At 37.5% G+C, this 16753-nt stretch overlaps 1 pseudogene; it reads left to right on the top strand.

Moving 5' to 3' along the window:
- LOC127672662 (zinc finger protein 431-like) overlaps positions 1-9055 on the top strand; it is a 45313-nt pseudogene extending 36258 nt beyond the window's left edge.
- Positions 9056-16753: the final 7698 nt, after the last annotated feature.

Here is a 16753-nt window from a genome sequence, read left to right on the forward strand (position 1 = left end):
AATAATAATAATAGAATAGTTTAGATGTTTAGTTTATTAACAGGGGAAAGAAAGGAAGAGTAGGGATTTGAACAAATGTCATGGGATATAGAAATCTGGAAATAGTTGGGTGAGGAAAAAGGTAATTAGAATATAGTGTATGAAAGATATCTATGTTCAATAATAGAAAAATGAGAGATAAAAGAGAGGACCATCAATGAACATTGTACCACTCCTTTCCTGTGATGAATCAAATAAAATGCTCTGTGACATTAAGGACAACACCATATCTCGGCATCAATCCCTTCATGAAATCCTCCAGGATAGCACCCGGTATGTAGAAATCATTTCCTAAAAACTAATGCCCACCAGACAAATGAAAAATAGTGACATGTTACAATTCACGTCTAAATTATCAATGATTAAATAGACACACTTTCAGGTATGGTTCATAAAAATCTCTTTTATGATTGTAAATTTGTATTTATGATTGAACTACCAAAAGCACCTTTAAAAGGAAAAAAATAATTGTCACAGAGAATGTGGCCGTGCTTAATCAAGCAAGCAAACCACAGGCCAGGGCTGTCAAAGTTTGGCATCCTGCCCATTGCATTTCTTCAAGCAAGCCCCTGGTCCAAGTATTTTGAGCAGATTCAGCCCTGATAGTGAAGTTATTCAGAGGTCACGGCCTGATCTAGCAAGGGAGGAGCACCACAAGGGACCTCACAGGTGCAAACATCTGGCTACACCTGGCCGACGCTTCCCATGCAGCTCTAGGGAGGACCAACCACCACTGCTCCCACTGCTCATATGTCTGCTCCTCCTCACTATGGGCAGTGACTCTGTGCTCAACATGTCTCAAAAACGGAGCTTACTATAGACATTTACATGAATAAATTATGAAATTCAAAGCTAAATGGAACTAGAAAAAGGCCCAGTGCTAGGATTATTTTCCATGTAAATCTCCAATTTTATCAAAATTTTCTAATTCTCTCTTTATTTAATTTAGAAATATTTTTATTTCTATCATTTTAGAATCATCCCTTTCCTTGTAAATCTTCAACTTTCACACTTTTTTCTATGTATTTCTTCAATTTTATCAGGAATATATTCCATGAAAATCTTCCCTTTCATCCCAAATTTTTCTATGTCCTTGGTCATTCAGTAAAAATAAAATTATCTACATTTTTTAACATTATTTTCCAAGAAATTCTTCAATTTTAACACATTTTTCTATATATTACTTCAAGTTTCTCGGAAATGTTTTACATGTAAACCCTCAATTTTATCAGAAAATATTTCTAGTTTATTTTTCAATCATTTTAGGAATTTTTATGTCTACTGTTTATCTGTATTATTTTTCAATTAAAACCATCATTATTTCAATTTCTACTTCATTTTTTTCACAAATATTTTCAGTGAATGTTTCTACTACCTTTTTCAATTAGTTTAGAAATAGTTTATATGTCTAATAATATTTTATCTGTATTAACTCTTCTGATATCTTCAATTATAATACATTTCCTGTATATTACTTCAATTGTATTAGAAATATTTTCCATCAAACTCTTCAATTTTATCAAAATTTTTTTCTAGGTTCTTGGACAATGTTCTAGGTATATTTTCTATGTTTACTATTTTACTATTATTATTTTCCAATTAATTCTTCAATTTGAACACACATATCTTCAATATCACTACAGATATTAGTTAAGATAAACCTTCATTTTATCAGAAAATATTTCTATTTAATTTTTCAATTATTTAGAGATGTTTTCATGTACACAAAATTATCTCAATAATTTCCAGTGAAAATCTTCAATTTAACACTACTTTTCCATATATTGTTTCAATTATATCAGAAACAATTTCCTTGAAAATCATGAATTTTATGAGAAAATCTTTCTAGGTGCTTGATTTAATAAAGATAATTTATCTTTTTACCATTATTATTTTCCAACAGATTTTTCAATTTTAACACATTATTTTTCAATTTTTTCCTAAAATTGAGTTTGCCTACACATTTAGTTTTCTTTGTCAACTTTTTATGTGTATTTATTTTCAATGCCAAATCTTAATTTTAAATAAATTTTCTGTATATTTCTTCAATTTTATAAGAAGTATTTTCCATGAAAGCCATCAATTTGATTAGAATTTTTTTACATGGTTTGTCAAGCAGTTTTGAAGTATTATCTATGTGGACAATTTCATGTGTATTATTGTACATCAAATTCTTCAATTTTAACACACATATTTATATATTTCTTCAAATTCAGTGAAAATGTCACATTGGCATCACTGTCAGTCACTCAGAGACTGCTGGCCCTGCCCCTGATGTCACGCCAACCCCGCCCCTTGCCCATCTATCTCAGCCCCGGGCGGGAGCCATGTTGGATTCCCTGACTGTCACCCAGCAACCGCTGGCCTCGCCCCCTGACGTCCCCTGAGCCTCTCCCCTGGCCAGTGACCTTGCACCTCAGCCCCTGGAGGGCGCCATGTTGGCGTCCCTGTCCCTCACGTGGCAACAGCTGGCCCCACCCCTGACGTCACCGCAGTGCCCGCCCTGCATCCAGCCTCCTGGAATGTAGTCATTTCCTGTCTTCTATTTTATGAATGAAAGTGGGCTGGGAGTTTGAATGTGCACATTGGTCAGAGGTCTGGCAGAGGCTGGAAGGAGGTGAGTGCACGCATTTAGCTACTGCTGTGATTGCTGAGCTTCCTCGGCTGTGAGCAGCCTGGCCTGGAATTGTGGAACGGGACCGCATTCCCATGCGCATCTGGATGAAGATAGTGCTCCATGCTGTGGGTGGCTGTGAGCTCTCAAGTCACACCGCGCTATCCTCCTGTCGTCTGTAAGTTTGGAGAGGCCGGGCAAGACGCGGGCTTCCTGCTCTGGAAAGTTTACAGTGGCGCGGAGTCCAAACCCTCTCTGTGCTCCAGGCTGGGACAGTGGCTGGGCAAGGCGCGGGCTTCCCGCTCAGGAAAGTTTGCAGCGGGGCGGAGTGCAAACCCTCTCTGTGCTCCTCCTGGCAGGAACAATGGCCAGGCAAGGCGCGGGCTTCCCGCTCTGCTCTGGAAAGTTTGCAGGGGTACAGAGTGCAAACTCTCTCTGTGCTCCAGGCGGGGACAGTGGCTGGGCAAGGCACAGGCTTCCCGCTTTGGAAAGTTTGCAGCGGGGCAGATTGCAAACCCTCTCTGTGCTCCAGGCAGGGACAGTGGCCAGGCAAGGCGCAGGCTTCCCGCTCTGGAAAATTTGCAGGGGGTGGAGTGCAAATCCTCTCTGTGCGCCTCCGGGCAGGGACAATGGCCGGGCAAGGCGCAGGCTTCCAGCTCTGCTCCGGAAAGTTTGCAGCGGGGCGGAGTGCAAACCCTCTCTGTGCTCCTCCAGGCAGGCACAGTGGCCTCCTAGCACGACCCTCCTGTGGGAACAGAAGCCGAGCCTGGCCGCCCTGGATCGCTGGCCTTTGCGCCCGGCCCTGGCTTCTGGCTGTGAGCTGGTGAGACAGGTAGAGAATTCACAGGCCAATAAACTGAGTCCGGTTCCTTAACGAGACAGGCTGGGCTGAGAAAAGACAAAGACCTGGTAGAGTTTACACAGGTCTGGGCTGGCGCTTTCCCAAGGAACATTAATGATTAGGTTGGAGCTGGCTGGGGTGAAGGGCTTTAGGTTGGGCGGGGCTAGATCCCAGGGTAACTTGTTTTTTTTTTTTTTTTTTTTTTTTTTTTTTTTTTTTTTTTTAGTTTTGTTAATTATTTCTGTAGTAGTATTTTTTTTTTAATTGCTTTAATTTAGTTGCTTAGTGTTTCAATTATTGTGCAGTAAAGGGAGTTTTCCGCAATCTCTTTGGTATTTTGCATGCTTTTACATTAACTCTGGCTATATATTTATAATAACTCTGGCTATTCTTACACAGGCACCTTCTTTAGTTTAAGAAAGTTTTCATTTATGATTTTATTGGAAATGTTTTCTAGACATTTATGCTGATTGATTTTCTTCACTCTCACCCTCACCTTCTCCTTCTGAGGTGTTTCCTGTGGGTGTGCAGCTTGAATGGTTCTCTGTGTCCTGCTCTGAGCTCTGCTGTTGTGCGCTGTTAGGGGACCTCAGGGAAGTGCTGAAATCAAGACATGGTGAGTACACAATATCTGCCCACAATAGGGAGGAACATGCAGCTGAGCAGTGGGTTCTGGGGTTGTGGGTCCTCTATGGTGTTGGGTCGGAAGCATCAGCCAGATATGACGACCTGTGAGGTTTCTAGGGGTGCTACTTACTTCATAGTTCAGGCCATGATCTCTGAATAATTTCAGTATCATGGCTGATTGTAATTCTGTCCAAAACATCTGGACCAGTTGCTTTTTTGTAGAAGCATGGGTGGTTTCTATGACTATGCATCACCTGGGTCCAAAACTTTTTGTCTTTTATAATATACATTAAGAAGTCAAGGTTAAGGCTGGAGAGATAGCTCAAAGGTTAACAGCTCTGGTTGTTCTTACACAGGCCATTAGTTTAATTCTTAGCAACCACATGGTGGCTCATAACTATATGGGATGGGGTCTGGTGCCCTCTTCTGGCCTGCAGGAATACATGCAGGGAGAACATTGTATAAGTAATGAATTAATGCCTTAAAAAATAGAAGACAGATATGAATCTAAAAGTTCTAATTTCATACATTACTCATTCTTTTGTTTACAATGATTTTTGGCTATTGCTTTTTTAATACTTATTTAATATGTTTAGTGTTGTGATTATTACGTAGCAAAGTGACTTTTTTCCCATTGTTTGGTATTTTTGATGTTTCTTGTACATTAACGGGCACCTTTTTTGCTTTAGAAAAATTTTCCATTCACTATTTCATTTGAAACATTTTTGAGACCTTTATGCTGATTGACCTTTTTCATCTTCCTCCTCCTCCTCCTCCTCCTCCTCCTCCTCCTCCTCCTCCTCTTCCTCCTCCTCTTCTTCTTCTTCTTCTTCTTCTTCTTCTTCTTCTTCTTCTTCTTCTTCTTCTTCTTCTTCTTCTTCTTCTTCTTCTTCTTCTTCCTCTTCTTCCTCTTCTTCCTCTTCTTCCTCTTCTTCCTCTTCTTCCTCTTCTTCCTCTTCTTCCTCTTCTTCCTCTTCTTCCTCTTCTTCCTCTTCTTCCTCTTCTTCCTCTTCTTCCTCTTCTTCCTCTTCTTCCTCTTCTTCTTCTTCTTCTTCTTCTTCTTCTTCTTCTTCTTCTTCTTCTTCTTCTTCTTCTTCTTCTTCTTCTTCTTCTTCTTCCTTCTCCCTCTCTTTAATGTCCTGAGAAACTAAACTAAACTGAAACATGTAAGAGTCATATGTGAAAGAGGTTGTTTGTGGGAAAGGAGAGGAGTGAGAACCTGAGGATAGTGATTTATATTCCTGCCTGGTATTGCTTATCTTTCCATGCTGCTGTCTGGGCAGCATCATTTGTAGTGATTATTGGTCTAGGTAAGGTTTCTCAGTTTTTTCTCAGCTGTTTTATATTCATATCTTTAGTTTTGAAATATAGCCAAATATATAGGTTCTTTTCTATTTCTCGGGATGGCATATGTTCATGATGTCAATATTATCTGAAATTTCAGGGTCATTGCGTGCCTGGTGTATGCCATTCTGCCTCAGTCTTCTGTTTGTTTTGAAATGTTTGTATTAATACGACACTTTTACCTGTGTGCATGAATAAGAATATCATGTTTCTCACCTTTACTATTGTCAGAAGATGACCTCAGAACTCTTGATTTTGAAGTAATGAGTAGTTGTTGGTCCTGTGTGTTTGTGAGAAATTGACCGTCATTATGTGAAAGACAAGCAAGAGCTCGCCACTGATGAATTCTCTCTCCAAACCTACATTGCTTATTTATCCTCAACATTTATATTATTATTATTTTAATCTGTTCATTTGTAACTATTTAATCATGCATTCTCTTTTAGTAAAATTTTATTAATGTTATAGTTTAAACTGTTGCACTTCATGATTCTGCAACATTAACACAGATCTGAAATGAATGCATGATTCATTGTAGGAACTTTTAGTAAGAATTGTGAGTTCTCTATCATTTTTGTTTCCTTGGTTGATTTTGGTAGAGTGTTGATGTTCTTAATATATAACTTTTGGTCTCCTAGAACACATTACATAGGCCATGCTGCCATTAAGCTAAATGACATATACCTGCCTGTAACTCTGTGATTAAAGACATGAGCAAATACACCCAGCTTGCCCATGACTTTTGTAGTTAGTAATTGTTCATACAATTTTTCAGATGTGTGCTCAGTATTGTGGATCTGTTTCCCCTCCATCAACCTCTCAATTGGCATTTCTCTGGCAAGGCTGTATCCTATTCAACATGTTGAAAATTGACACACCTAAATCTTATAAATCAAGATCCCTCTAAAATGACACAGTGATTATAAATTCTGAGTCAGAATATAAGTGCATCATGTGCCAAAATTATATGTATATGTTTTTGAGGAAGCATATATTTCCTTTACAGTGATGTTAATATGATCCTTTGTGTTATACACATGTTTGGGATATTTAGGATGCCGTGACTTTTGATGATGTACATGTGAACTTCACTGGGGAAGAGTGGAATTTGCTGGATCCTTCACAGAAAAATCTCTACAAAGATGTGATGTTGGAAACTTACCTGAACCTCGAAGCTATAGGTAAGACTGTTATTTTTTCTCTAAAGGAAAGAAATGTTTCTTGGTTATTGATGACCTTCTATTATTTTAATTGTGAATAATGAAGATTGGGCTGAATAATTCAGTTTTACTGAATTTTAATTGTAACATTCATAATGCAGTTATAATTCACAGTACCTTGAATTTTGCTTAATTTCCAATAGAATATCATTGATTTTCTGGTACTGTGTTTTAGGCTATTATCGGGGAGACCATCATCTTGAAGAAAATTGTCAAATTAGTAGAAGACATGAAAGGTAATTTTTATGTGCAAGCTGATACAAATTTGCCTCTGAGGAAGTGTCCATATGTTCTGGGGTCTCCATTGAAAAGCAAGAGTGTAAAATAACAGTCCTTTAAGAGTAGGTCTAATTATAATATTCTGACAAAACCATATACCTTAAGATCTGATATCTGGTTAGTGTATCCATTTGATATGTAGCTCCTTTAGAACTATGCTATGCACCTGTCAATCTGTATAGTCTCATAGTACTTAGAAATTGTATATTGAATAGAGAAAAATTTATATCCAAAACATCCTAATAAGCATATAGTCCATAGTAAGATTATAGGGATATTGAAGGAAGAGACAACTTTTTTTTTTGTTCTAGAAAAATGAGAAGATATGTAGCATTCTGCCTTTGATAGACATTAGGAATATGATGTACATTTGCAACTAAGTAGTTTTATAGTTTTATGGGGAATATCCCCAAACTCATAGTGTAGAAAATCTTTATGAGTACTAGAAATTTGGAAATTCTGCTGTGTATCCTGGTTCACAGTAAAATGTGTTGTAATTCACTCTATAGGGAAAATTATGAATGTAATTAGTGTTGCATAGATGAGAGTTGTTCAAACTTTCTTCAGATAGCTGAAATATATTATATAAAAATCCCTTATATAAAGAGGATGTTATAAATGTGAGCCATGTAATAACGATCACAAGTGACTTGAACAACTCATGATGAGGGAGAACACCATAAACATGCAAAGGGCTAAAACCTTAGGATCTGATGCTTTTCTACCATATACCAAATTGTAAACATAATTCAAGCTGATTACATGATTCATAAGAGTAATTAATACAGTAAAGGTTTCACATGTGCTAATTACTGTTGCAGGCCTTTAAGAAGTCATAGTGGAGAGAAACCATATGAATGTAAAGTCTTTGCAAGACCCAGTCATCTCCAATATCATAAAAGAACACATACTGGAGAGAAACCATATGAATGTAATCAATGTGGTAATTTCTTTGCAAGACCCAGTCATCTTCAAAGACATAAAAGAACACATACTGGAGAGAAACCATATGAATGTAATCAATGTGGTAAAGTCTTTGCAAGACCCAGTCATCTCCAATATCATAAAAGAACACATACTGGAGAGAAACCATATGAATGTAATCAATGTGGTAAAGTCTTTGCAAGATCCAGTCATCTCCAATATCATAAAAGAGCACACAGTGGAGAGAAACCTTATGAATGTAATCAATGTGGTAAAGCCTTTGCAAGACCCAGTCATCTCCAAAGACATAAAAGAACACATACTGGAGAGAAACCTTATGAATGTAATCAATGTGGTAAAGCCTTTGCAAGACCCAGTCATCTCCAAAGACATAAAAGAACACATACTGGAGAGAAACCTTATAAATGTAATCAATGTAGTAAAGCATTTGCATGTCACAGTTATCTCCAATATCATAAAAAAACACATACTGGAGAGAAACCTTATGAATGTAATCAATGTGGTAAAGCCTTTGCATATCACAGTAGTCTTCAATATCATAAAAGAACACATACTAAAGAGAAAGATTATGAATGTAATCAGTGTGGTAAAGCCTTTATACAGCGCATTGCTCTTCAAATACATAAAAGAATACATACTGGAGCGAAACCTTATGAGTGTTATCAATGTGGTAAAACCTTTGCACAGCGCAGTCATCTCCGATATCATAAAAGAACACATACTGGAGAGAAACCTTATGAATGTAATCAATGTGGTAAAGCTTTTGCCTATCACAGTCATCTCCAAAGACATAAAAGAACACACACGGGAGAGAAACCTTATGAATGTAATCAATGTGGTAAAGCCTTTGCAGAGCGCAGTTATCTCCAAAGACATAAAAGAACACATACTGGAGAGAAACCTTATGAATGTAATCAATGTGGTAAAGCCTTTGCACAGCACAGTACTCTCCAATATCATAAAAGAACACATACTGGAGAGAAATCTTATGAGTGCAATCAATGTGGTAAAGCCTTTACACATCACCGTACTTTCCAATATCATAAAAGAACACATACCGGAGAGAAACCTTATGAATGTAATCAATGTGGTAAAGCCTTTACAAGACCCAGTCATCTCCAGTATCATCAAAGAACACACAGCAGACAGAAAACTTATTAATGTAATCAATGTGGTAAATTGTTTTCACCAGGGATAAGTCTCCAAATTCTTTGTGCTGGAGAGAAACATAATGAATATGATCATGAATTAAGTGGGAAATAGGAGGGTATCATAGTAGGATATGATAGACATGGGTGCTTGGGATTATTTCCACTCTGGAGATTTTTTTTTTTTGATGCTTTTGCAAAGAAGTTTCCTGCCCTTGTATGAAGAGTTTCCTTGAGGTTAAGGTAAAACTGTTTACATTAATTGTATTGACAAAGTAAGTCACGAAAATCACCGCATAGAATTTGGCCTGAAAGTTTTTAACAACCATAGAAACTAAGAAAGGAAAAATAAAAAAAAGAAAGGTTCAAAATGCAAGGAATCATCAGGAAGTTGAATGAAGTTTAATCTTGTGATCAAGGATATTCAGTGGCATTAAAGGAATGGTTACATTAGGACAAGATTACATTCAGCTAAATATATGGGTTTGCAGTTGTATGAAAGTGAACTGTATCATGTTAGGAATTTTTATTAGCTGGTTGTTGTTTTGATATAGACATATGAAGATGCAATTATGTGCCAAATTGCCAAGAGATAGATTTGGATTCTGGGTTCTGAATTTAAAATATAAGCAGAAAGGCTTAGTTCATGTCATGGTGCTACATGCTTTTTAACCCACCATTCACGAGACAGAGTCATGCAGATCTTTGAGATCAAGGTAGATCTCTAAGCAAGTTCCAGGAAAGCCAATATTAGGCAGTGATATATTTGAAAAATTGAAAGCTGCTGATAAAGTAACAGAAGGAGTTGTGTTCCAGCCCCAGTAAGCAGCAGAACTCAGCAGCTCAGTCTTAAATGGTAATAATACAGAGACAATTGATGCTGGCTAGCTAGTAATTAGAGGTGATAAAGAAGAAATCAGCATCACTGTGGTGAAAACTAGTATTTTATGAGTGACAAAAAAGGTGTGTTCTAGAGCTCACCAAGGTTGAACCTCATGGTGCAGCTTGGCTTGGTTATGTGTAAGAATAACCCAGGTGGTACTGACTTCTAATTCATGAAGTTGTCATGCAGAACAGCTGAGGCTTGGCACCATTGAGCAAGCAGAAGGGAGGCTATGGGTCAAGACTTGTTCTAGCAGAAGAACCCAGCATCTTGAAGCTGGAAGTACCATGGGATGAATAGCAAGAACAGGAGCAGGAGAATGGAGTCAACCAGAGCTTAAAGTGATACAGAGGGCAGAGCTGGAAAAGTGTCCCAATCTCTTTGGAGGAGCAGAGAAGATCATGTGTGGATCCAGGATACTGAAACAAGAACCCGTGAAATTGAAGTTATCTTAGATACCCCAAGTTTTTGAGATGTTAGAACTATACAATACCTGCTCAGGAATTGAATAAAACCAGTCAAAGGGATATAATTGTGCTTCAGTGAACAAAGCAGAAAGGATTTGGAGACCTGAAGAACACTTTGACATCAGACATGGAGATGCAGAGTTTGTAGATTGTTCTGCTGGCTTTGGTCTTCTTTAGGTCCAGTATTTCCTCATGATTACCTTTACGAATAATAAAGTATATCCTGTGAATTTCAAGTTATATGGTGTGCTTTATTGTTTCCAAAAAAATATAACGGATTCCTCTTGTATGATAGGATTAATCACAGAAGAGTCTTTGATGTTTGGACTTTTAACATTTTTGAGACTTTGATAGTTGATGGTGCCTTTTGACATTGGAGATCATGTGTTTTGCAATATGCTTTCTTTAAGTATGGTTGCTATACACTCTTGTGTTTGAACAATCATAATGGGCCAGGCAGTGGAATGTGGTAGTTATGATTTATGTGGGGGAGGGAGTGGAAATAATAGGAGATGTGGTTTTTTGGAAGAAAGTTTAACAGTGTTGGGGTGGGCTTTGGGGATCATCCCAGTGCTGGAGAAACCCTCCTTTTAGCACCCTGGAAGATGGCTCTTCCTAACTTTCTTTGGATCAGATGCAGAACTCTCCTATGCTTCCTCAGCATTATGTTTACCTGTATGCGTACCATGTTTCCTCCTATGAGGAAAATGTTCTAAACTTCTGAAACTGAAAGACGGCCCGAATTAAATGTTTTCTTTTATAAAAGTTGAATTGATCATTTCATGTATTCTTATTAATTGAAAATCTAATTTAGAAATAAAGTGAGCAAATTTAGGTTGGTGAACCTTCTGCACAATTCTGCATTCTTCTACATCATGTAAGAATTAGTACTGCAGATAATCTTGTGAATATATTTGGTATGGTGAAGGCTTTTCAAAAATCTGTAGTCTTTATCATTTTGAAATTATGCATGCTGAAGAGAAATTATATGAAATACAGCAATGTGGTAAAGCATTTATTTTGTGGGTCCACTAAAGTACATCACAACTCAACCATTATAAGAATGCAAATAATAACAAATTATTGTGATCATGACAGTACTGATAAATCCGGGCGAGAAAAGTACACTCCCATGCTTATATGAAATATCCTACTCCTATCCAGAGTCTGAAAGTTATGTAACTTCAATTTTTGAATCCACAAATACCGGTGACAAGTTTTATCTACATTTTCCCCTCAATCACTACATTTTTCTCTTCTAAATCTATTTCAACTGATATAGAATATAGATGTTATGTTCTCGCCTATCATAGCCATGTGTTCTTTTGTGGATAGAAACAGGCATTATATTTTGAGGAATAAAACGGGAGTAATGAAAATTATGGTTATGAATAGTTGTATGTTTTGGGGAACAGAACATGAATAATGAAAGCTACCTAGATATTGTTAAGTACTAAAGTCAACTTTAACCTGGCACTTAAATTTAGTTTGAACTTACATTTAAATGAATGTTGTTAACAAAAAGGCAGTCCTTAGGACAAATTTATTTTTGCTTGTTCCCAACAATTATATATTATAGTCATACATATATACGTAAGTCATATATACACATACATATATATGTAAATCATCATATCAAATGTACAACAGAAAACATCTTACAAATGCAATAAGTGTGATAAGACATTTTCACAACACATTTATCTATAAATATATAAACGAACACATCCTGGAGAGAAACGCTGGGCTTAAGCAATGTGTTAAAGTATGTAACAGTAGTCTTAGAAAAAGACTATGAAAAAGTCATAAGAAAAAGTCATAATTCAGATAAACCCCATAAACATAGACGATGGGTTAATATTTTGCACTTTGTGGTATCCTTGTACAAGAGGAAACTCTTTGCTATGCAATCAATCTAGTAAAGCCCTTACATGCTAAAGTAGTCTTTGAAAACAATCAAGAATACCAAATGTAATCTGTGACTACAAAGAATTTGGCCAGATCTGAAGCAACACACTTACATTGTTTCACTCAAGATTATTTATTTTTGTTAAAAAAAAACTGTGACAAGTGTCAAGAATCAATTTAGACTTTATGATGTCCCTCGATTTCATTTGCACCTGTAAACATGCATTGAGAAAAGACACATGAAGGAATCCTTTTTGTATTTCACAATTCCCTTAAGTTACATGAAGGAACTTTTGCAGGTGTTAAAAACTATGGCTGTGCACTAGTGCCTTTTATGTAGTAAAGATAAAATATAATGTCTAAGGCCACATGTAAAAAACTTTAATTTGTTTTATTATTCCAGAGGGATATGGGTTGACCTTGAAAGTAGAAACACAGCAAGTGTCTCGCAAGTGGGAGAATCAGCCTGAGATAGAGAGACTTTTCAAATTGCTTATCCTATGCATGTCTTCACCTAATTGTTCATCCCTGTATTATATACACACAACCAACAGAAATGCACTCAGCATATTGTATTCTTATATTTGTACATACTTTCTAAAACATACTTAAAATGATTGGCTTGGTAGATGTAGTGAAGGCAATGGGAGAGCAAAGACATAACAAAATATACTTTAATTAGAAGGTCAAATAATTTTTCAATAAAAGTGCAGGTAGACAGGCAGAATGCTAGTGAAGAACATTGTGAACTGAAAGAAAATATGTTTCATTCCCAGAACAACTTGGTAGGTGATCCACTCCTGTAAATACAGTCCCAAAGGATCTGATGATCATCTGGCCTTGCAGGAACTGCACAAAGATATTCGCAGGCAACACAACCAAGCACATAATATAAAAAATGACACTAAAAATGAATTCACTATAGTCCTGTCTTAGCCCCGAGACAGAGCACAGTCAGGGCGAGTTAAAATGGATTCCTTCTGGTCTGGATTTAGGCGCAGCTGTGGACATCCTTGGAACCAGCCTCCTTAGAGTCAAAACCAGACATATTCTGAGAATAGAATAGCAGAATGTAGCTGTTCATCTGAGATCTGCATCCACAGCGCTGTTCAACACTTTTCCTTGATGCTATTTGTATTCTTTGTCCTTGAAATGTGAGAAAAAATTGTTAAATCTCTATATCCTTGAACATGGGAAATCTTTCAGTCTTGTTTTTTTACCTTTTAACTCTTTTATTACTTTCATATTTTAGTCTAGTTCTTACCTCTGTCATGGTACACAATCCCAAAAAATGCCCATCCCATTCCTCTATCCCTCTCTCTAATAGCATGTTTCAATACCTCAACACCCAGTTCAAACTACTAGAAACAAATCTTCAATAAAATCATTTAAATAAAAACCTTCTCAAACCTAAATAAGAGTATGGCTGTAAATATCCAAGAAGCCTATAGCACCCCAAATAATTTAGACCAAAAATAAAATTCTCTTGTCACATTTAATCAAAACACTAAATGTGAGAGCTAAATCTGTGCCACAGTTCTCCATCCCCAAATATTGCAGTGTGAGAGAGGGTCTTCCAAGAGTGACTGCAATCCTGTGAGTACAGGTAAGACTACTAAATCTGCACAAAAGGACCCCCGCAGAGAACTCAGGTCAAAAAACTGAGGAGCAGCCTGGGACATGACCTTTCCATTGTCCTCCTGCACCTAGAGCTGATCCTGTGCCACAGTGCTCCATATCCAAATACTGTGGGGAGGAGCTGATCTCCCAGGAGTAACACCACACCTGCAAACATAGGTAAGACTCCACTTCTTCTTAAAATTCCAGGCCCAAGAGGGATCCACCCAGAGCCATCAGGACACAGAAACCAAGTAACAGCTGGGGACAGGATCCTTCTGGAGCTCAACCTAGGAGCTGGCGGACTATGTGCAAATTATCCCCATACCAAAATTCCTCCTGGAGAGAACTGTTGTCAGGAGTACTGTCACACAGGCTTGCAGGAGAGAGAAACCTCAGTCACAGACAGATCAGCTGACACCAGAGACAACCAGAGAGTGAGACACAAGGGCAAAAACAAAAGCAACAGAAACCAAGGCAAATTGGTATCATCAAAATCTAGTTCTCCCACCACAGCAAGCCCTGGATACCCCAACACACCAGAAAAGCAATGATGTTGTGAGTCATATTTATTCTTCTATTGTATGTGAAGTGGGCCCCATAATAATGTAAAGATAGTTCCCATCTGGGAATTCTAGGTTCATGGATGACTCACTGACCAATTTCTTTGGGCACAAGAAAGAAGATTTTGATATCATGAAAACGAGCACTAGGAAGGCATATGAGAGAAAAGATAGAAGCTGAGTTCACATTAAACAACACACAAATTCTTTAACCTAATCCTGAGACTTACCCTACCCTGACTTTTTTTGTTTATATATATGTGTGTGTGTGTGTGTGTGTGTGTGTGTGTATGTATGCATATGTATGTGTATATATATATATTTATATTATATATATAATGTTTATTATTTTACCATTAATATTTTCCAATAAATTCTGCAAGTTTAACTCATTTTTCCATTTTTTCAAATATATCTTTACTAAAGGACCAAACACATAGGAAACATTTCTAATATATTGAAGAATTTGATGGTAAATATTTGTGATAAAGTTGAAGAATTACAGAAAATGTATTAAAAGCAAAGATTTTAATGGAAAATAATACATAAAAATTGTTATTAACTGAGTTAACAAAAAACAACACACAAATTCTTTAAGCTAATCCTGAGACTTACCCAACCCTGACATTTCTTTGTTTAATAGGGATACTAATGATATATATATATATATATATATATATATATATATATATATATATATATATATATATATATATGTTTATTATTTTACCATTAGTATTTTCCAATAAATTCTGCAAGTTTAACTCTTTTTTCCATTTTTTCATATATATCTTTACTAATGGACCAAACACATAGGAAACATTTCTAATATATTGAAGAATTTGATGGTAAATATTTCTGATTAAATTGAAGAATGATAGAAAATGTATTAAAAGCAAAGATTTTCATGGAAAATAATACATAAAAAATGGTAGACACAGAAAGCACTTCTAAAACTATTTCAAATGTTAAATAGAAATATTTTCTCACAAAATAGAAAACTTACATCGAATATAAATGGTGAGAAACTTGAAACAATCCCAGTGAAATCAGAGACCAGACAAGGCTGCCTGCTCTGTCTATATCTGTTCAATATAGTACTCAAAATCCTAGCCAGAGCAAATATGCCAAGGGCTAGGCCCCAGGATGTTATTGTCTCTGCCAAATATGTTCCTGGGTTTGAAGAGGAGCTATGCCATTCTCCATATATGAGGGTCTCATGGAAAGACTTGCTGGATAAGGCTAGCCCTCCATACATCTCTATCTCTCTCCCCCCTCTCTCTCTCTCACTCTCTCACATTCTCTCTCTGCCTCTCTGTCTGTCTGTCTGTCTCTTTAATTGTTTTATTTACTTATATTCCATATGTAGCCTCAGTATCCAGTACCCCCTCCCAGGGTTCTTTACTCTACTGCCCCTCCCTTTTGCCTTTGAGAGTGTTCTCCATCATCACCCCCACCTCCACTCCTCTCATCCACCCATCCTCCACCAGCTCACCTCCTCCATTTTCCTTCCCTGGGACAGCCTGTCTATTCAAGATTAGACAAATAGCGCCCCATTGAGTACAGATAATGTCTTCCTCTGCTACGTCAGTCATGGCCAGCCCATGCTTTTAGGTTGATGGCTTAGTCTCTGAACTCCCAGGGGTCTGGGGTACTTGATACTGTTGGCCTTCTTAAGGGATTGACATCCCATCCAATCACTCAATCGGAACTGGTGGAGTTTCAGACATGGCTGTCACCATGACGACATCTTGGACTGGTCTCCGCCCCTCTCTGCCCTGCTAGGACCTCTCAACAGGTGTGGTTGGTGTGGAGGTGTTGGCAATGGCTTTGGAACACAGCCTCAGAAAAGTAGCTCTTGACTGAAATCCAGTCAACGTATCATGCCAGGGCCATGAGTTCTAGAATGCATTCTATTCCCACCTTGGAACAGACCAGGCAGTGTTGCTGACTGAACTGTGCTTTAAGGTCGGCCAATGGATGGGCCTGTGTGGCCGCAGGGACCTTTCTTCTGCAGAAAGGGAACCTGGTCACAATGTAACGAGTAAGTCCCATTGTGTGTTCATTGTGTATTCAGAATGGCTTTCACTCAAAGCATTCTGACTACAGAGTGGGACTTCACACTCATGAGATGTGTGATTCTTGAGGCCTCTCTGCTGACAAATATTCATCAAGAGCTCACCTTGTGTTTCCATCGGGGTGTGTACAGAAAGCAGATGCCGTAAGATTTGTTGAGGAGGGTTCCGCTGACCCCGTGA

Source organism: Apodemus sylvaticus, chromosome 22 (assembly GCF_947179515.1).
Source record: "Apodemus sylvaticus chromosome 22, mApoSyl1.1, whole genome shotgun sequence".
Lineage (NCBI taxonomy): Eukaryota > Metazoa > Chordata > Mammalia > Rodentia > Muridae > Apodemus > Apodemus sylvaticus.